This window comes from Apodemus sylvaticus, chromosome 19, assembly GCF_947179515.1.
Source record: "Apodemus sylvaticus chromosome 19, mApoSyl1.1, whole genome shotgun sequence".
NCBI lineage: Eukaryota > Metazoa > Chordata > Mammalia > Rodentia > Muridae > Apodemus > Apodemus sylvaticus.
The window spans coordinates 17,398,563-17,419,053 of NC_067490.1; the positions used below are offsets into that span (position 1 = coordinate 17,398,563).

At 46.5% G+C, this 20,491-nt stretch overlaps 1 protein-coding gene and 1 long non-coding RNA gene across 3 annotated transcripts in view; one reads left to right on the forward strand and one right to left on the reverse strand.

The window, feature by feature from the left end:
• The window catches only part of Slc16a9 (solute carrier family 16 member 9), a 38,075-nt gene extending 33,489 nt beyond the window's left edge, over positions 1 to 4,586 (reverse strand). For both annotated transcript variants that reach the window (XM_052163567.1, XM_052163565.1), the window contains exon 1: positions 4,498 to 4,586. The gene's annotated coding sequence lies outside the window, so the exon portion shown is untranslated. The remainder of the gene's footprint in view (positions 1 to 4,497) is intronic.
• A 13,353-nt stretch (positions 4,587 to 17,939) lies between these two features.
• Positions 17,940 to 19,910, forward strand: LOC127669810 (uncharacterized). Its single transcript, XR_007974425.1, has 3 exons — positions 17,940 to 18,100; positions 18,773 to 18,945; positions 19,389 to 19,910. It is a non-coding gene; the product is annotated as an uncharacterized LOC127669810 (long non-coding RNA).
• Positions 19,911 to 20,491: the final 581 nt, after the last annotated feature.

Consider the following 20,491-nt stretch of genomic DNA (forward strand, 5'->3'; position numbering starts at 1 on the left):
AAAACAAAGCCATGCAGGCCTCACAGGATGCGGTTAGGGTCGTCAGGTAGGACGTCTCCTCTCACCTCTCCTTTCCTCATCTCTCCCCTCTTTCTGACTATCTCTGTGTCTCTTTGTCTCTGTCTTTCTGTGTGTCTCTGTCTCTCTCTGTGTGTGTCTCAGTCTCTCTGTCTCTCTTTATCTGTCTCTGTCTCCCTCTCTCTCTCTCTTAGGTTTTTCGAGATAGAGTTTTGCTGTGTAAACTGGGCTGCCTGGAATTCACTTTGTCTCTCCTCCCTCTCCTCTCTTTCTCTCTGCCTGTTTCTTTGTCTTTGACTATGTGTCTCTGTCTCTCTGTCTCTCTGTCTCTGTGTGAGTGTGTGTGTGTTTCTCTATCTGTCTCCCTGTCTGTGTGTCTTTGTCTGCCTCCCTGTTTGTCTCTCTGTTTCTCTGTCTCCTTTTCTCTGTTTGTCTCTTTCTCTCTCTGTGTGTCTGTCTCCCTGTGTGTATCTTTCTGTCTGTTTTCCTGTCTGTCTCTCTGTCTCTGTCTTTCTCTGTCTCTCTCTGTCTCTCTCTCTCTCTCTTAGGTTTTCAGAATAGGGTTTCTCTGTGTAAACCAGTCTGCCTGGAATTCATCTTGTAGACCAGACTAGGCCCAAACTCAAGAGATTTGTGTACCTCTGCCCCTGGAGTGCTGAGATTAAAGGCATGCACCACCACTGCCCAGCCACAATGTTTTCTTTCTCCTTGGAATATAGTACATTTGAAAGCTCAACAGTGTACTAGCTACTTAAACTCTCCCTTCTCTGTTTCACCAAATAAACGCTGTGTTTTACGAAGTAACTGAACAAATCTAAAGAGTATCTACTGTTCTATACAATTCACACACACACACACACACACGCACGCACACACACACCAGAATGGCCAAATAGCACAGGTGACTTAAGAGAGAGAAATGGGGAGAGTCTTGGAAACAATGAGTGCTTGGGAGATAACTGGTCCCTCAGAAACTGTGACTGCTCTCCTCTTCACATTTGAGGCTGTGGAGTTGGCTACCATTTTCCTTGCTCCCTATCCCATGTCTGCTCAGGCTTAAGAATTTCTTTTAAAGCACAACAGCATGTACTAGGGTGTGTTGGTTTGTCTAAGGGAGATTTTCACTGTGTAGCTGGGCTAGCCTCCAAAATTCAATCCTCTTGCCCCGTCATCCTGAATGCTGGTTATCAGAGGTGTGACCCACCACACCTACCTCTGTATAACAGTTTTAAAGTGAACAAAGACATTGAACTATGCCCCAGAACAGACTGTGTGGAACAGCGTGAATCAGATCAATTGGGATGAAGACAGGAAGAGAGGACTCCCATTCGCTGCAGGAGCCATCCATTTCTGCAAAGCCGTAGCTCAAAGGACGGACTCTGATGGTGGGAAGCTTAGATTCAAATGTTGGGTCAACTGGACTCTTTTTGTTTCTTTTATTATTTTTAATTGCGTGCATGTGTGTGCGTGCGCACACATGACTGCTGGTGCCCAGGAGGTCAGAGGTTTCTTTCTATCCCCGTGGAGCTGGAGTGAGAGGCAGTTGTTAGCCACCTGACATGGGTGCTGGGAGCTGAACTTGGGTCCTCTGCAAGAACAGTACATGTTCTTAACTACTGGGCTATCTCTCTAGCCTCAAGATGGACTAGTTGCTTAGTTGAATGATCACAATTCTCAGTCTAAAGTCAAAATAAAGCAAAGGTTGGGTGGCTGTCATGACTATAGGTTGGACAAGACCAATCAATGGTTACTAAAATGACAAATGATTGAAATAAGATAGAGTATCGTTACCCTACCAGCCTAGGAAGGTCTAGAGAAAATCACAACTGGATGTGAAAGGTGATTGGTGTCAAACACAGTAGGTGTCGCCCCACCCACATGTACACCTCCCAGCAATGTAGACGGGAAACCAACATAGAGACTTTATTCCTCTACTTACTTTAGAGACAACTCAGAAGACCCAACTGGCGGCCAAAAACTTAGTCAAGGACACCAAGATCGTTACATCACAAGGGCAATGTGCAACCGCACTTCAGAGCCTTAGCATTCGATAGCTCATGTATTGCAACCTCATCTCCTAGCCTTGGCTAGTGTGAATTCCAAGGTCCAGCTCCTCCCAGCAGCTGCATTTCCTCTGAACAATGCCCACTCTGCCCATCTGTGCTAGGCTCTAACTCAGCAAGACCCCCTCCCATCAGGGAGACTCCTCTCCCCATTCCAGTCTTGGCTGAGACCCTGCACCCACCACAAAATTCTTGCACATAGTCCTCTAGGTTCTTGTTATTTAATAATAGTACAATATTGGCCTTGCTGTCAGATTCCTTCCTCCCCGACACCTCACACCACACATGCTCAAAAGCATGCCGTCTTTCCTACAAGACTGCATAGAAAGCATACCTTTGGGGGGGGGAGCTCAATAATAAATTATAATTTAACCTTTTTGTCCACAAAGAATCATTTGGTATTAAAAAAAAAAAAAAAAACCCTAAACGTAAACACTAAGCTGGCTTAGAATACCTGCTTCTCTTCTTTGATGATCTTGAATTAAAACTGGATGATACTTCTCACTAGATGATTCTTTTCCAGAGAGCTGCAGGCCCACAAAAAAGATACAGACTCCTGTCTACTCATCCCCTCAACTTCCTCACACAACAATAGTCTATCAGTACAATTTGGGGGAAGTTCTAATGTAGAAAAGGACCACAAAACATGGAGGGTTCGAAAGGGGGGGGGGGGGAATGAAGATGGCAAATCTGACAGCAGCTATCTTAGCATTAGCTTCCTCACCTAGTCCAATGGTTCCCAGCATGTGGCTTTGGGTTCCAACGACCCTTTCACAGGGGTTGCATATCAGATATCCTTTATTTATGTTACTATCCCTAATTACAGTTATGAAGTAGCAATGAAAATAATTTTATGGCTGGGGGAGGTGGTGGTCACCACAACATGAGGAACTATATCAAAGGGTTGCAGCATTAGGAAGGTTGAGAGCCTTTGCTCTAGGCAGTGGCCAGCTTACACGTGAAGCCCAGAGCCTGCTGAGACATTCAGACACCAGCCACTCCCCACTGTCATAGCTAGTATTGCAGAACCAAGCAAAGAAAATAATAAAAAGCCAGTTCGGGGTTCCTAATGTCACTCTTCACCATCTTACCCCGCCCTGGTCCTTTCTAGAGAACCTTCATTAGAAGGCCAGGCAGTGGTGGCGCACACTTTTAATCCCAGCACTTGAGAGGCAGAGACAGGTGGATTTCTGAGTTCAAGGCCAGCCTGGTCTACAGAGTGAGTTCCAGGACAGCCAGGGATATACAGAGAAACCCTGTCTCGAAAAACCAAAACCGAGTAGGATTCCTGTCTATCCACTTATCCAAATACAGAAGGATGGGAAACAAGAAGCCTGCTCTTAGGACATCAGTGGTGCTGAATATACAAATCGTTGCCAGTTGGCAGGTGAAACGATTTTATTGTCTAATTTCTATTCTCTAGGCGAGGGGGTTATGGGTACCAACACGACTCTCTGTGGCGGCTGTAATCAATCCGCACACACACACTCCTTTCTCTCCCTTAGCTCATTCTGTCTGTTGCCTAAGAGCATCAAAATGGTTTCTGCCCTGCTCTAGGTGAACATGACAATCTATGCAATTCAAGATGTCTAAATATCACCACTGGTCTATAGCCCATCAGATGGTCCCAATGAAGCTAGTAAGATATCAACACAAATAATAATATGTAAATAATATCCGTAGTGTAAACGCTGCCTAAACTTTCCAGATAGTTTGTGCTGCATAGACCCGACATTCCAAGAATAAGGTAAAATCCCGACCTGACTGATAGTTAAGATCAATGGTTTGCTGTTTTCCCTAAAGCCTCTGTGCGTTGCTAAAACCAAAGTAGGGTTCCCTAGGCGAACCACAGCTGAAGCATGCGCACCAAAATCCTTCTAAGTTTTGTTCCTCTGAGCGTTCAGGTGGCGGAGGAGCCGCCTGGCAGTTGGGTTCCTACACTCCGGAGCGCAGCCCGGGTGCTGCCCTGCCCGGAAGCCCGCAGGACCTGCCCGCACCAAGAGCTGCTGTCCTTGCAGTTTATCAAACCTATGCGTCCCAGCCTGGGTTCTCCCCAGGACCTGAGCCCACCTCCTCTGGAGCGGCCTTCTGGGAAGTGAGGACCCGCTTAAGTTCCAAGCCTCTTTCTGATCTGCCAACAGCACCCGCAGAAGGTATCCCAGGAGACTCATCGGGGGCACCCGCCTACTTCCAAGATATCATCTCCCTTTGCTTCCCGTACTCCATGCAAAATGCAGCCCTGCAAGTAGTTTTGCAGAGGCAATCACAGGGCGCTCTCAGCTCCGGGCAGACACCCAGACCAGAAGCCGGCCGGTAGCCGTGCGCCGGCGGGTGACAGCGCCGCCTCCTTTCGGTGCAGTTTGCAGGGTGACGGGACAGCTCCCGGCAGGGCCTTCCCAGCTTCTGGGCTTTTTACCTGAGTCCCGGGCTCGGCTGGGGCTGCGGGCACAGCTCCGGCCGCCGCTGCTGATCCGGGCCCTGCGCTGGGCGACCGGTCCCGCTGCGCGCAATATACGGCCGCCGCCCTCTGCCCCCGGGACACATGGAGTGCCGCCTGGCCGGCCCGCTCCACCTTCCCCACCCCCACCACCCACCCCGGGAAGTCACTCCCGGGGTGGTCCCACTCTCCGAACTCCGCTGCAGGGGCACCCTGACCAGTCTGAACCGGCTGAGACTGCACGCCCGCTGGGGGGGAAGGAAGAGGAGGCGGCGGCGGAGGAGGAGATTGAGGTGGTGGAAAAGCTGGCGGTAGGGGCGCTGCGTCTACACCGGTGCCTTCAGGCCCCGCTAGGAGCGGGGGGAGGGCCGGACCCGAGTCCCCTTGGTCCCCCGAGGCTCCCCGGAGTGCCCCCCGCCGAGCACCGTGTGCATTTGCGAGGAGCCCGTATGGAAATGAATACAAGGGTCGCATGCTCTCCCTGGCTTCCCGGGGTCACCGGGAGCCTCCTGGCTGGAGCTATCCTGTGGGCAGCGATCCCAGAGGAAAGCGCCCTAGAACTTTGTGAAGTTGGTACTCTTTGGCAGCGGGGAGCTTTCCTTTGTGACAGCTCCGCGGGAAAAGGAGGGCGACCAGGAGGTCGAAGAGGGAGGGAGAGGTTGTGTGAAGATGGTCAGGTGTCCTAAAGTAGAACCAGGCTAACACTAGCTTGTGGTGCAAAGCAACTCGTGCTACCTTCTGCGCCGTCCCAGAAGCCCACTGCAGAACCCCCCCCCCCGGGGGTTCCCGGGGCTAACGAATGTGCGGACACCATTCGCTCCAGGGATATGCCTGCACTGTGGCGTGTGCTCTCCCTCTGCTCCGTGCACATTCTGTCTGTTGAATTCTTGAAGAGCACCAAGGCTGTCTAACAGCTTGAGAATTCCCATCATACCAGGCAAAGCCTGCGTTCTAACTTAAGGCAGCAAGGACTACCTCCTGCAAAGTCAAGAGTTAAGCCGCCCAGCCCCTTTCAGCCTATTACCTTATCTATGAGATTCTCAGATTCTTGCCTGCTTCGTGGGAGAGTTTGAGCATTCAGAAAAGGTACAGAATCTGGCCATACCCACCACCCTGAGAAATGGCTTTAGCGCTTCCCCCCTACACCCCCTTCCTATTCAGGTTATGGAGAAGTTCCCTCAAACATATTCTTGGCCCTGGGGAGAGCTTACTCGCCGTCCCCAACACCCAAATACAAATAAGCGCGACTCCAGCTGCTGTCATAACCGTAGCACCAAAGAGGTGGAGGCTACGCATATTAGAAAGTCCCAGGTCTCAGAGACCAGGTCTTCAAAACCAAGGTGGACTGTTGCCAAGAAACACACACACACACACACACACACACATCATGCTTATCTCGAAGTGGAAGAAAAATCAGAAACATACCTCCTAGTAACGGTAGCCCACTGTGGTGACTCACACCCATACCCAATGCAAAAGGCAGATCTCTGGGAGCTCAGGTCCACCCTGGGCTACATAATGAATTCTAGACTAGCCTGGGCTACAAGGACCTCCTCCGAAAAGAAACACTATCAATTAAAAACAACAAAAGAGTGTCCATGGAAGGCAGGTAGTATCAAAACAAAACAAAACAAAAACCCTATGGGAGGAAAAAGAAAGGGACTTAGCTGTTGACATCCTAATGTTGTGCTCCTGAAGAAGAAAGGGGCTCTGTATTCTCTCCCTGTGGCGGTTTCATTTGGGGTGACTTGTGTTCACTCATTGTATCTACACTGCCTGAAAACCTATGTCATCCTCCCCACCCCACCTCCACCCCCACCCCACCCCCGGGTTTCAATAACAGGTATTTTAGAAAGCTTCCGTTGATCTGCATAGATCCCAGGTGTCAGAGTACATGCCGATGCCCTCCCGTGTAGATCAAACCAGTTACTGTCTGTGAAACTTCATAAATTCATTATGTTTGGGAAACCCTGCCTATTCCCATCCTCAGCCCCATGAAATGGCACAGTCTGTTCCCTCCTGCACCCAGTGTCTCTTATAACAGTAAGTGGGAGAGGACGGTCTACTCAGGCCAGTCCATGCCTGTCCGTACAGTCTGAAGGAGTGTCCTTACGCAATGGCAAAGATCCTGCTTTAAGGCGAGAGCCAACCCTGGGGGCTAGACTCGAACAGTGGCAAGGCCTAGCTTGTTCAGTGAGTGAGGTGGCTAGAAGGTTGGTGTTTGGAGGCCAGCTCCGGGAGTAAAGGGCATGCCACCAGGATGCAAGGCCAAAGTTGCCCCCCACCCACCCACCCAGTCAGTCCCTTGAGGTCCTCTGTTTAGCCTCTGTGGTGGGACAAGTAAGAGAACCCAGTGACCTAGACCAGCCCCGCCCTTGTATCTACAAATAGAATTTGACCCAGAGAAGCCTGAGGAGCCCCTCCCCCACCACACTGGGTGTGGAAACACAGAGAAGCTGGAGGGAAGGAAACTAAAACCATCTCCTTCTGTCCCCAGTGTTTTCAGTCCCCGGGGACAAGAAAAGCCAGGGACCATAGACTCAGCTGGGGCTCTTGGCCCAGAGGTCAACATACTTTTAACATGTCAGAGGGAGAGAGCATGGCGGGCAGGTAAGAAGCCAGATTTAAATGAGCTTGCCCTGGCAAGAAGATAATTTGAGGCAAAGTTTTTAGAAGCACGCTCTCTCGAGGGCACACAGGTGATGCCCCAAACGGATGGGTTTGCTCTTCGCCTAACATTGCTACCACCGTCAAACAATTTTAGGAAGGGCTTTGTCAATATTCTCAGAGGTCCCAGTTCTGACTATATGCTACATCAGTCCTTGAGAGAACAAGATAGATGGAGATAGATAGATAGCTTGGTTCTCTTCTCGGGGAAGCAGGAGAAACCAACAGGAAAGGCATCAGAGGGTTGGGAGGACGCATCAGAGGACGCGTCATCGGAGACGCATCAGGCTGGTATGGGAGTCTTAGCAGGAAGACAGCATCCTGGTCCACCATCGCCCTGCTGACACAGCTCTTCTTCCTCACTTATGAACAAAGGGCAGGTTTCTTTCTCTCTTTTTTAAGGGCAGGTTTCTTTAGACACGTTTATCCCCTGTTTATAAATGACAGTGTAGTTGCAAAGACCCTGCACTTTGAAATAATGTTAACTAAAGAAAACACAATTTGGGCTTTTGTTCTGTTTCCTGAGAGATCTGTCAATCATTAAGCGAATTCTACTTCCTTCTCCTACACCAATTAACAACAGAAAATGACAGAAGTGAGTAAGCCATTTTCTCTTAGGCATATGCAGTATTTATTTAAAGTCAAATTTTTTGGGTTTATGTATTATTTTGTGGCTATGGGTATTTTGCCTGCATTATGTCAGGACACCACATGCACGTCTTGTGCCTGTGGAGACCAGAAGAGGACTCGGGATCCCCAGGAACTGGAGTTACTGACAGTTGGGTGCCAGGATTTGGACTCAGTTCCCCAGAAGAAGAGTCAGAGCTCTTAACTGCTGAGTCATCCCCTCCGGGCCTTAAAATAGTTTTTATCTAGCAAATAACTTTGAAAATTCATTATGTGACATTTTACTCCTTTCTCCAGATTTACATTTCAATCTTTTATACTCTCCGCACAAATGCTTTTGAAGATTAAAGGATGAAGGGATGGGGCTGGAGAGATGGCTCAGTGGTTAAGAGCACTGACTGCTCTTCCAAAGGTCCTGAGTTCAAATCCAAGCACCCACATGGTGGCTCACAGACATCTGTAAAGAGATCTGATGCCCTCTTCTGGTGCATCTGAAGACAGCTACAGTGTTCTTACATATAATAATAAATTTTTTTTAAAAAGAAGAGAATCTTTAAAAAAAAAAACTTAAAGGATGAAGGGAAAGAAATAAGTATCATTCTCTGAAAGTCCATTGATTCCCCAGAACTCTGACATTTCCTTAACTTTCAGAGCTGTCTCTTCTTGTCTCTTGTCTCTACTTACAAATGAGAATATGGGGGTTTGGAGGGGCTGTGGCTGGTTGGATCTTCTGTGGGTCTGTGATGGAAGAGACCCATATTCCCTCCACCACCTCAGAAAAAAAAATGACATGAGACACAAACCCTGAATTTATACATCGAGGACCCACAGTTCACCTGAACCATCTCATCTGAGATCAACAGTGTTAAACACGCAGACTCGTCAACTCACCCGAGACCATGATTTAAACACCCGGGACCCACAGCTCCTGTCATGAGAGACCAACGCTGTTTAAACTGGTAATGAAAACAAGCTAAAGAAAGGCTGACTCCTTGGCCCTGGTCCCAGTAAGTGGGAGATGAGGCGAGGCTACCCTACGGGTCGTCTGGGTGTGGAGAAAGAAGCTCCGAACGTCTGCTCCCATTGCCATGAGAAGAGAGGCCAGGAGCGAAGTTGTACACCGCTCTTGTGCAAAGGAATGTGTGTTTCTTGGCCTTGCAGTGAGTGGTTTCAAAAGCCAACTGGAGCAATCCACTCCTCAGTGGCTTGAGTTCAAAGCACGAGATAATGCATATCCACACTCAGGACCCACAGTGCTCACAATTACACTTTTTAAAAAAAGATTTATTTATCATATGCAAGTATACTGTAGCTGTCTTTAGACACACCAGAATAAAGCATCAGATCTCATACAGATGGTTGTGAGCCACCATGTGGTTGATGGGATTTGAACTCAGGACCTTCAGAAGAGCAGTCAGTGCTCTTACCCGCTGAGCCATCTCCCCAGCCCTGCAATTACTCATCATGTAAATTCACTTATTATCTCTCTACACAGCAAAATGGTATGTTTCTCAGAACAAGTGTGAAGCAGCCTGCTCGTTACCACTCCCAACAGCACAGTGGTAGGAGCAGAGCCAAAACCTGCTCAGAGATCTTCGAATGGACAACCAGATGACCACTGCGTCATGGAGCCAATGAATGACCCGTCAAAGGTAGAAACTGTCTTGTTGCAATGTGTGGTTGAAATTCCTTAGCGGCTGTGCTCTGCCAGGCTTGGTGCTAAGTATTTAATCCTCTAAAGCAAATTCTGTAACTTCTATTCATTTTCTACAGAAGGGAAACTGTGAAGGTTTGGACCTGGAATGACCCCAACAGGCTGGGTTGTGGAGCCCTTGATTCCCAGGTCATGCTGTTACTTAGCCTTGAAGCTTTGAGAGACGACAGCATATTTAGCAGGATGGGGTCACTAGGGGTGGGTCTTCCTGTAATAGATATTTTCTTTTTATGTGCGTATGTGAGTGAGTGCATGTGTGTGTGTGTGTGTGTGTGTGTGTGTGTAGCCATCTGTGGGCAGGTGTCATGTAGGTCAGAAAAAGGTATCAAATCTCCTGGACCTGGAGTTACAGATAGTTTGAACCACCCAGTATAGCTGCTGGGAACTAAGCTAGGTTCCCTCCTTCACCACTGAGCCAGCTCTCCAGCCCCATGGGGGAAGCCTTTGAAGTTACACTAGCCTCCAGTACCAGCCCACCTTCTCTTCTTGATTGCTACCATACAAACAAACCCACTTCCCAATTTTGCCCCTGCCACTAGGGGAGCCTCTCCTTCCCACCCCGCCTTCCTGCGACAACAGACTACAATCTCTGAGGAACTTTGAGCTATTCTTTCTGCTAGTGTTCTGGCTGCACAGATATGAAAATAATCAATATAGAAAACAAGTCATTCTAAAGTCGAAAGAACTTCTCGGAGTGAGAGGGTATCGCCGTGGCAAAGACAGCCACGAAAGAAAACCCAAACCAAATAAAAAAGAAAACAAAATGAACAGGCAGTGATATATACAGCATGTGACCTCCACATTCATGTGCTGCACACATTCACAGCTTACCCCATGTTGTGAGAGACTATCCTACAAGCACAGCCATTGTGGTCTTAGCCATGTAGTCAGAGAAACTGTGATTATGGGCAAGTGACCCTCAAGACGGGGCCTGTTGATGTTCCCTCTTCTGTGAGGGACCCTTAGACTCCCTGTCTGTGATTCCAGCCTCTCCTTCCTGCTTTATGTAGTTCTGTCTCAGGTACCTGTGGGTCTGGGGAGTGCTAGCGTACCCAGAGGGCGGGAGAGCTGAAGGGATGGGTAGCTCCATCTATGCAGATATGGGAGGTCACCACACCGGGGCCAGACTTCTTAATGATGTGGTTGTACTGGGGTTATGCCTACTTTAGTAAGCAATCACTTAGCCATGCACTGTTAGTAAGTACCAGTCCTCACTGGGTCACCAAACTAGCGTTGAGAAGAACTATCTCTTTGGTCTGTCATTGGTGCCTTATCTGGAGTAAATGAAAGTTAGCTCATGTCCCCTCCAAGAAAAGTTAATGCAGCATTCCAGGATCCAGTTCTTGGCACACAATGGCTTCTCAGATGGGAACATAAAATCAAATATCTAGGATAGTCCACGGTTATTACCCACATGGACTGCATACATTCAGTTGACATAACTCAACAGTACAGTTTTGTTAGATAATACACCCAGAGCCTCCCAGAGACAAGCTGCTGGGTTCAAATGTACCAAAGGATCTGCTTTCTTCTTGGGAAAATACAAGTGGAATTAATGGATATTATTTTAAAACAAACATAAGACCAGCGAACTAGATCTTCCCCTCAACAGTGCCAATTCCTTTAAATGAGCCTCTACCTCAGAGTCAGACTTCCATGAATTATATAACAAGCTGAAAAATTGCCAAGTACTTTCTCAGTTCAAAGTGTCAAGTTAGAGAGAGAGAGAGAGAGAGAGAGAGAGAGAGAGAGAGAGAGAGAGAGAGAGAGAACACGACCCGTATTCTATACACAAAGTCCAGACAAACCCATGTTTGTGGTCAGTTCAGTCTATTATCATCAAGGAAAGAGCATGGAAGCATCCAGGCAGGCATGATGCTGGAGGAGCTAAGACTTCATCTTGTTCTGAGGGCAAACAGGAAAAGACTGGTTTCCAGATAGCTAGGACTAGGGTCTTAAAGTCCACGCCCACAGACTCTAGGTCTTTAGCAGGTAAAGGCCTCAGACCTGCTAAACTGCAGCCATTTTAACTTTTAGGGTATAACTGAGATGAGACCATTACCTTATGAGATGAAACAGAGAGGAGATGTAAAGCTAAGCTGTGACTATGAACAGAATCTCAATTGACATAGACCAGACTTAAAGGTGAACAAAGTATCCATCTGTCTCGGTTAAGGTTTTACTGCTGTGAACAGACACCATGACCGAGGCAACTCTTATAAGGACAACATTTAATTGGGGCTGGCTTACAGGTTCAGAGATTCAGTCCATTATCATCAAGGCAGGAGCATGGCAGCATCCAGGCAGGCATGATGCAGGAGGAGCTGAGAGTTCATCTTGTTCCAAAGGCAAACAGGAGAAGACTGGTTTCCAGGTAGCTAGGACTAGAGTCTCAAAATCCACGCCCACAGTGACACACTTCCTCCAACAAGGCCACACCTTCTCCAACAGGGCCACACCTCCAAATAGTACTACTCCCTGGGTCAAACGTATTCAAACCACCACACCATCCCTTACTACAAACATCAAATTATTTTCTCATCTTTATCCCTGAGACCCACCATGTAGTTGAAATTCTTGTGATTTTTCCCCCTTAGTACTGGGGGCCAAGCTTAGCACTTTGCTCTTTCTAGGCAAGTGCTCTACCACTGAGCTATGGTCAATGCTACAGAGGGTCTTACATTTTTTTATCACAGTGCTTGTCTTAGTGTTTTTATTGCTGAGGTGAAGAACCATGACCAAAAGCAACTTGAGGAGGAAAGGGTTTATTTCACTCACAGTTTCTCATAACAGTTCATCATCTAGGACAGCCAAGGAAGTAACTCAAGTGGGGCGGGAACCTGGAGGCGGGAACTGATGCAGAAACCATGAAGGAATGCTGCCTACTGGATTACTTCTTGTGGTTTCCTCAGCCTGCCTTCTTAGAGCACCTATGACCACCAGCCCAGGGGTAGCTCTAACCACAGTGCACTGAGCCCTCCACAATCAAGAAAATAGAGTACTGCCTAGCCCACAAGCCAATCTAGTGATGGCGTTTTCTTAATTGAGGTTTCATCTTCCAACATAACTCTAGCTTGTGTCAACTTGACATACAACTAGCCAGGACAGTACTTGAAAGTTATTGAAACTGGAGGCAAAACAGACTTCTGAATGCAGGATGTGACCTCTGCCTTATTTAGATGATTATGAAGATGATCTTGGAAGACATAGATGACCCTGGAAGGAGACGCAGATGACCCTGGAAGAAGATGCAGATATCTCTGAAAGATGCAGGTATCTCTGGAAGATACAGATGATCCTGAAAAAATGCAGATGACCCTGGAAGATACAGATGACTCTGGAAGATGCAGATGTCTCTGGAAGATGAAGATGACTCAAAAGATGGAGATGACCCCGGAAAATGCAGATGACCCTGAAAGAAGACACAGATTACCTCACCTTCAGTTCAATATGCATCATGTTATATTAATTACTATTAATATTTGCTTGTTTTACTTCTAGAACTATCTCAATAATCATGCTAATACTAATAATGACATAGTATTATAACAAAAGCTTACATTATTAGCCAATTACTAGTCATAGAGTCAGGATTCAAGCTGGAAACGAAACTGTATTGCACACAGTCAAATGAAAGAAGTTTTATGGGCTGAAAGACCTATTGATAGAAGTCTGAGATGGTTTAAAAGTGCAATCAAGAGCTTTGAAATTGCTATGGGTCTAATGTGACAAAGGTCAGACCTAGTGTTCCCAGTGCCTGAGAGAATAGCCCCTGTAAGGAGAACGGGGCAGCTATTCTTGCTTGTCAGCTTGACCACTAAAATTGGGATTAACTAAAACCCAAATGCCTGGGAGCACCTGTGAGGGATTTTTTTTTCTTAATTAAATCATTTGAAGTGGGAAGACCTTCTTCTAATTTGGATCTCTGATGTGGGAAGAGACTCCTTTAATCCAAAATTTCTGAGGTGGGAAGGACATGGAAGAAGGAAGCCTGTTCTCTTTGCCTGCTTGCTCTCACTGGCAAATTCATTTCTTCACTGGCATTAGAACATACGTGTTCAGGATTCCCATGTATAATGAAGACAGGTGAGACATTCAGTCTCATGAACTGAACAACTGGATTCTTGAACCTTCTACTGATAGACAGCCATTGTTGGATTAGCTGGACCACAGCCTGTAAGCCAGCTTAATAAATTCTATATATTCCATATGTCCTCTATATATTCTATACATCATTCTATAAGTTCTGTTCCTCTAGAGAACCTTGACTAATAGAGAGGACCAATATGAAGAGTTAAAATCAGGGTTGCCACTTCATGCTTAGATAAAACACCAAGGTGGATGTGACTCTGTTCACCAATCTTTTGAAAGTGCCCACCAGTGGGCAAACCCAAGCAGAAGCCTGACACTGATGGAGTAAAGGAACTTTTGCCCACAGGAGCCCACCTCCCAGGAACACAGGGACAGAGGAGGGTGGATATTGGACTGAAAGTATTCCATCCTGGAGAAAGGCTTTTAAGACTCAGGAAGTCTTGGGACTCCAGAGTCCCAAGATGCCAGGAAGGGCTACTGAAGAGAAGTCTTTCCAACCTGTAGAGCTACTACTAGAAGGTTGGGCAGAGCTCCAGAGTTCCAGGCTTGAGCTGTCACCCTGGTTGCATGAGCTCCCATGATGCAGCTGCCTTTGAATCGCCCATGTACCTGTAACTAACCTCTTACCCGCACTCTTATAAGTATAAACCTCATTGATTCACCAACTTGGGCTTTAGAGATAAGAGTTCACTAAGGACTGCTGGGAAAGTATGGTGGCATAGATCAGAAGATGGCCAACTCACAGCATCCCATCATTCCCATATAGTGGGAAACGATTAAAATAGAGTACCGCCCCTCCAGCCCTCTGCTCCAAGTCCTGGAGGATCTCTCTCTCTCTCTCTCTCTCTCTCTCTCCCTCTCTCTCACTCTCCTGCCCAGCACCCACTCCTTCCAAGTACACAGCAACGCATGACTCTTAAACTTGAGTAGTTAACCAAATATATTTATGTATATGAAACCCCCAATTACATAATGCCAAATCACAATGATAAAGTTTTATACCAATATTTCTAACCTCTCAACACACCCAGAAACACATCTGACACCATCTGGGTCTCCGCATCTCCTCTGCTCCCTCGAGTAGCCACCCTGCTCCCTATCTCTCTGCCCCTCCTTCTCTTAGCTCCTCCTCCTCCTCTCCCTCCCCACCCCCATCACTGGCCTCTCACTGCCTCAACGTGAATGGATAGGAAATATCTTGCATCATTCCCACAGTTCACAGAGCATCCCATGGAGCTCCAGCATTTCTGAGTCCTAAAAAAAAAGCTCCAAGATTCTCGTCTCTGATTCAGTTTCCTGATCTGTGTGTTTTCCAACAGGAAATCATAGATGTGTCAGCAGGCACACCAGAAGGAGAAATTAGCAAAATTACTCTATCCTAGGAGGTTGAGAATGCTCCCTGTTGTGGTGGTTTGAATATGCTTGGCCCAGAGAGTGGTGATACTAAGAGGTGTGGCCTTGTTGGAGGAAGTGTGTCACTGTGGGGTGTGGGCTTTGAGCTCCTCCTCCCAGCTACCTGGAAGAGAGTCTTCTCCTGACTACCTTCGGATGAAGATGTAGACCTCTTGACTCCTTCTGCAACACCGTATGTGCCTGGACACTGTTGTGCTGATATCGGACTGAAACTTTGAACCTGAAAACCAACCCCAATGAAATGTTTGCCTTTCTAAGAGTTGCCTTGGCCATGGTGTCTGTTCACAGCAGTTGAAACCCTAACTAAGACCCCTGGCAAGGCTGATGGTGACATTTCCTGAGAAATCAGGTTGCCGCATCAAGACACGATGAGCAGCTTAAAGGAGCCTTAAGAAGTAATGGGGTGACAGTCTTTGGCAATAATAAACAGCTGTCAATCAAACCTAGACATATAGCCAGCTCAGAGAGAAAAACGCCAGCGCCCTTTACCTCCAAACAAATCCATCATTATGTATTGAAATTAAAAAAAAAAAAAAGCATTGCATTTCCAGATCTGCAGAGAGCCATCACATTGTCCTACAGAGGACAAATGCTTGGGTCTATCACTCCAAGTCTGCTACTCACCAAAGTAAAACACAATGAACCGCAAACCTCACGTACAATGACAACTGGAGACACTTCGTCCCATGGAAGGTATCCTTGGAAGAACAAGGAGGCTGCTTCTGGGTGGTTTGATCCTTGACTTTACTTCTCTCCACTCCCAGGGCCTCTTTCTAGAGCTCATGCCTGCCTTCGACTCTCAATCCACCTGCTCCAGCTTCTGAAGTACTGAGATTGCAGGAGTGTGATACCGCACCCAGCTTTATGCAGGGTTTCCGGATTAATTAACTTGGGAGGGCTGAATGTTATCGGAAGCTTAGAAGTGGAAGCTGTCCTGGAGATTGACACACTCCCTCGGCACACACGCTACTCCAACTCCATGCAGAATTTTATCTGCCAATTTATTTTAGGTGAAGAAACAGAAGTCCCAGGGAGTTGAGTGTAGAGGCAGAGGGCACAGAGGACAAAAACCCAGATGCCAAAGGCACGATTGCCTCTTAGCTTTGTGACCTCTGTTGGGTTTTCTACCTATTGTGTCCTGTGCCTTTGTTTCAAAGATGTAACTCACGTTGTAACTGGGAGGCTCGCAATTGTTCCAGAAAAGGTACATGTCACAGCCTAACACTAGAAAGTGCAGCGAGGACCTAGTCTCAAGTATGCACCAAAGAACTCCATCCCAATTTTCAATCTGGTCATACAATAGAGCACACATCTATTATGGTGACCATGAATGAAAGCCTTCAAGGTACATCAGCAACAGTAGCTGTCAAACGCACTCAAAAACTCTCTGTATATCATACCCCCATGGCAAGCATCTCATATACAAAGACCAAAGACCAAAACAGTCTTAAAGAACTTACAAAACAGGTGTGGTGCCACACACTTTGTTGTTGTTGTTGTGTTGTTTTGTTTTGTTTTGTTTTGTTTTTTGAGACAGGGGTTCTCTGTGTAGCCCTGGCTGTCTCCAGACTGGCCTCAAACTGAGAAATCCACCTACTTCTGACTCCCAAGTGCTGGGATCAAGGGTGTGTGTCATCACTTCCCCGGCCCTGCCACATTTTTTTTTTGTCTTTTTTTTTTTTTATTTGATATAATTTATTTACATTTCAAATGATTTCCCCTTTTCTAGCCCCCCCCCACTCCCCGAAAGTCCCGTAAGCCCCCTTCTCTTCCCCTGTCCTCCCTCCCACCCCTTCCCAGTTCCCCGTTCTGGTTTTGCCAAATACTGTTTCACTGAGTCTTTCCAGAACCAGGGACCACTCCTGCTTTCTTCTTGTATCTCATTTGATGTGTGGATTATGTTTTGGGTATTCCAGTTTTCTAGGTTAATAACCACTTATTAGTGAGTGCATACCATGATTCACCTTTTGAGTCTGGGTTACCTCACTTAGTATGATGTTCTCTAGCTCCATCCATTTGCCTAAGAATTTCATGAATTCATTGTTTCTAATGGCTGAATAGTACTCCATTGTGTAGATATACCACATTTTTTGTATCCACTCTTCTGTTGAGGGATACCTGGGTTCTTTCCAGCATCTGGCAATTATAAATAGGGCTGCTATGAACATAGTAGAGCATGTATCCTTATTACATGGTGGGGAATCCTCTGGGTATATGCCCAGGAGTGGTATAGCAGGATCTTCTGGAAGTGAGGTGCCCAGTTTTCGGAGGAACCGCCAGACTGCTTTCCAGAGTGGTTGTACCAATTTGCAACCCCACCAGCAGTGGAGGAGTGTTCCTCTTTCTCCGCACCCTCTCCAACACCTGCTGTCTCCTGAATTTTTAATCTTAGCCATTCTGACTGGTGTAAGATGAAATCTTAGGGTTGTTTTGATTTGCATTTCCCTAATGACTAATGAAGTGGAGCATTTTTTAAGATGCTTCTCCGCCATCCGAAGTTCTTCAGGTGAGAATTCTTTGTTTAACTCTGTACCCCATTTTTTAATAGGGTTGTTCGGTTTTCTGGAGTCTAACTTCTTGAGTTCTTTATATATATTGGATATTAGCCCTCTATCTGATGTAGGATTGGTGAAGATCTTTTCCCAATTTGTTGGTTGCCGATCTGTCCTCTTGATGGTGTCCTTTGCCTTACAGAAACTCTGTAACCTTATGAGGTCCCATTTGTCAATTCTTGCTCTTAGAGCATACGCTATTGGTGTTCTGTTCAGAAACTTTCTCCCTGTACCGATGTCCTCAAGGGTCTTCCCCAGTTTCTTTTCTATTAGCTTCAGAGTGTCTGGCTTTATGTGGAGGTCCTTGATCCATTTGGATTTGAGCTTAGTACAAGGAGACAAGGATGGATCAATTCGCATTCTTCTGCATGCTGACCTCCAGTTGAACCAGCACCATTTGTTGAAAAGACCCAGGTGAATCTCTGTGAGTCTGAGGCCAACCCTGGTAAGACCCTGTTTTGAAAACAGCAGCAGCAGCAGCAGCAACAACAACAACAACAACAACAACAGCCTGGAGGTTAGTGACGTACGTAGACCTGAACCACTGCTGGGGCATCACATCTTACCACTATCTCCTACAGCTCTGTCTATCTTCTGTCGACTGTCTTCTAAATGATCCAGAGAGCTGGGTTCTGGCTTAGCTGTGATTCTTGGAAAGCCCACGGGTTCAACTTTTCTTTGGCAGGTTATGATTATTCTGCACTAGGCTCTTGAGTCAATAGTGCTACACTATGCTATTTAATAAATCAGGAAGCGAACATTACTGTAGGGTAGAAAAGGAAACGCCCAACCCCACTGGTAACTGTGATCTATAATCAGTTTGACAGAGTGTAGCCCCAACAGTGTAATGTGTGAGAAGAACTTTATAGCTGGTAAAGAACAAAAGGTTAAATCTCAGTGCTCAAAGGTTCTGCTTATGAAAAATGAGCCACTGGAACAATGTTTCCTAACCTTTGACAAATTAAATGAGCTTCTTTTAATATATAATCTATGAGACTCGTATACAATTTAGCACAGAGAGACATGCAATCTGTAATCACATTATACATGGATAGTATACATTAAAGAATAATATACTTTATCTTATATTTCATACTTTGACATACTTTAATTTATATTTCATATAAACATACAATACCATATTAATGTAGATATGAATATTTCATAATTCCCCTTTGCTTTCTTAAAGTGAAACTTTCAAATGATACGACTTACAGACTTATATATGCCCCAAATTTGATACTGGGATCTAATCATCACTGATTTAAAAAGAAGAAATCTTAGGAGATCTTATCTGGTGACCAGCTCAAGATACTTGAAGGAACTGTGAAGGAATGTTTAGGACCTCATAATATGAAATGGGTAAGAACTCAAGCAAGTCCCTATGATTTCTGGATGTCATTAAAAACAGAAACTTTAAGAAAACTGATTAGAAGGGGGAACAAGATAATCACAGGAGTTAAGGGTGGGGAGAACTTGGGAGGAAGAGAGGAGGGGGAGAAGAAAAAGGGGGGCAGGATCAGGTGTGGGAGGAGAAGGGGGGAGATGTACAGGGGGTCAGGAAATTTGAACAGAGGTGTGTAGCAATGAGGGATTGGGAACTGGGGGTAGCCAATAGAAAGTCACAGACACAAGGAAAGCAAGAGGCTCCCAGGACCCAACGGGATGACATTAGCTGAAATACCCAACAAAGGGGAGGGAGAACCTGCAGAGACCATATCCAGAGGGTAGGCATGGCCCCTGGTTGAAGGATGGGGCCACCCACCCTTCTCAAAGTTTTAACCCAGAATTGCTCCTGTCTAAAGGAAATACAGGGACAAAGAGTGGAGCAGAGACTGAAGGAAAGGCCATCCAGAGACTGCCCCACCTGGGGATCCATGCCAGATGCAGCTACCAAACCCAGACACTATTGTTGATGCCAAGAAGTGCTTCCTGACAGGAGACTGAAATGGATATCTCCTGAGAGGCTTTGCCAGAGCCTGACAAATACAGATGCAGCGGCTCACAGCCAACCATCGGACTGAACACAGGGTCCCCAATAGAGGAGTTAGGGGAAGGACTGAAGGAGCTAAAGGGTTTGCATAGGAAACCCCATAGGAAGAACAACAATATCAACCAACCAGACACCCCAGAGCTCCCAGGGACTAAACCACTAACCAAAGAGTACACATGGAGGGACTCATGGCTCCAGCCACATATGTAGCAGAGGATGGCCTTGTCGGACATCAATGGGAGGGGAGGCCCTTGGTCCTGTGAAGGCTTGATGCCCCAGCGTAGGGGAATGCTAGGGCGGTGGGGCGGGAGTGGGTGGAGGAGCACCCTCAAGGAAGGGTAGGATAAGCGTTTTCAGAGAGGAAACCGGAAAGGGGGGTTACATTTGAAATGCAAATAAACAATAAAAAAATTAAAAAAAAAAAAAAGAAAACTGATTGTCTTAGTCAGGGTTCTCTAGAGTCACAAAACTTAGGGGTAGTCTCTGTATAGTTAGGGAATTTGTGGATGACTTACAGTCTGTAGTCCAACTCCCAACAATGGTCAGCACAGCTGGGAATGGAAGTCCAAGGGTCTTGCAGTTGCTCAGTCCCATGAGGCAAGCAGGCGAAGAAGAGAGAGTGAGTAGCCATTACACTGATGAAAGTTTTAAAAATTCGAAGAAAATTAGTAAGATGAAGATAAAGGCTTTAATTTTCACCCTTTTAAAATGATCTTTCGAGGCCGGGCAGTGGGGGTGCATGCCTTTAATCCAAGCACTTGGGAGGCAGAGGCAGGCAGATTTCTGAGTTTGAGGCCAGCCTGGTCTACAGAGTGAGTTCCAGGACAGCCAGGGCTACACAGAGAAACCCTGTCTCGAAAAAACCAAAAAAAAAAAAAAAAAAAAAAAAAAAAAAAAAAAACCCAACCCCTTCCC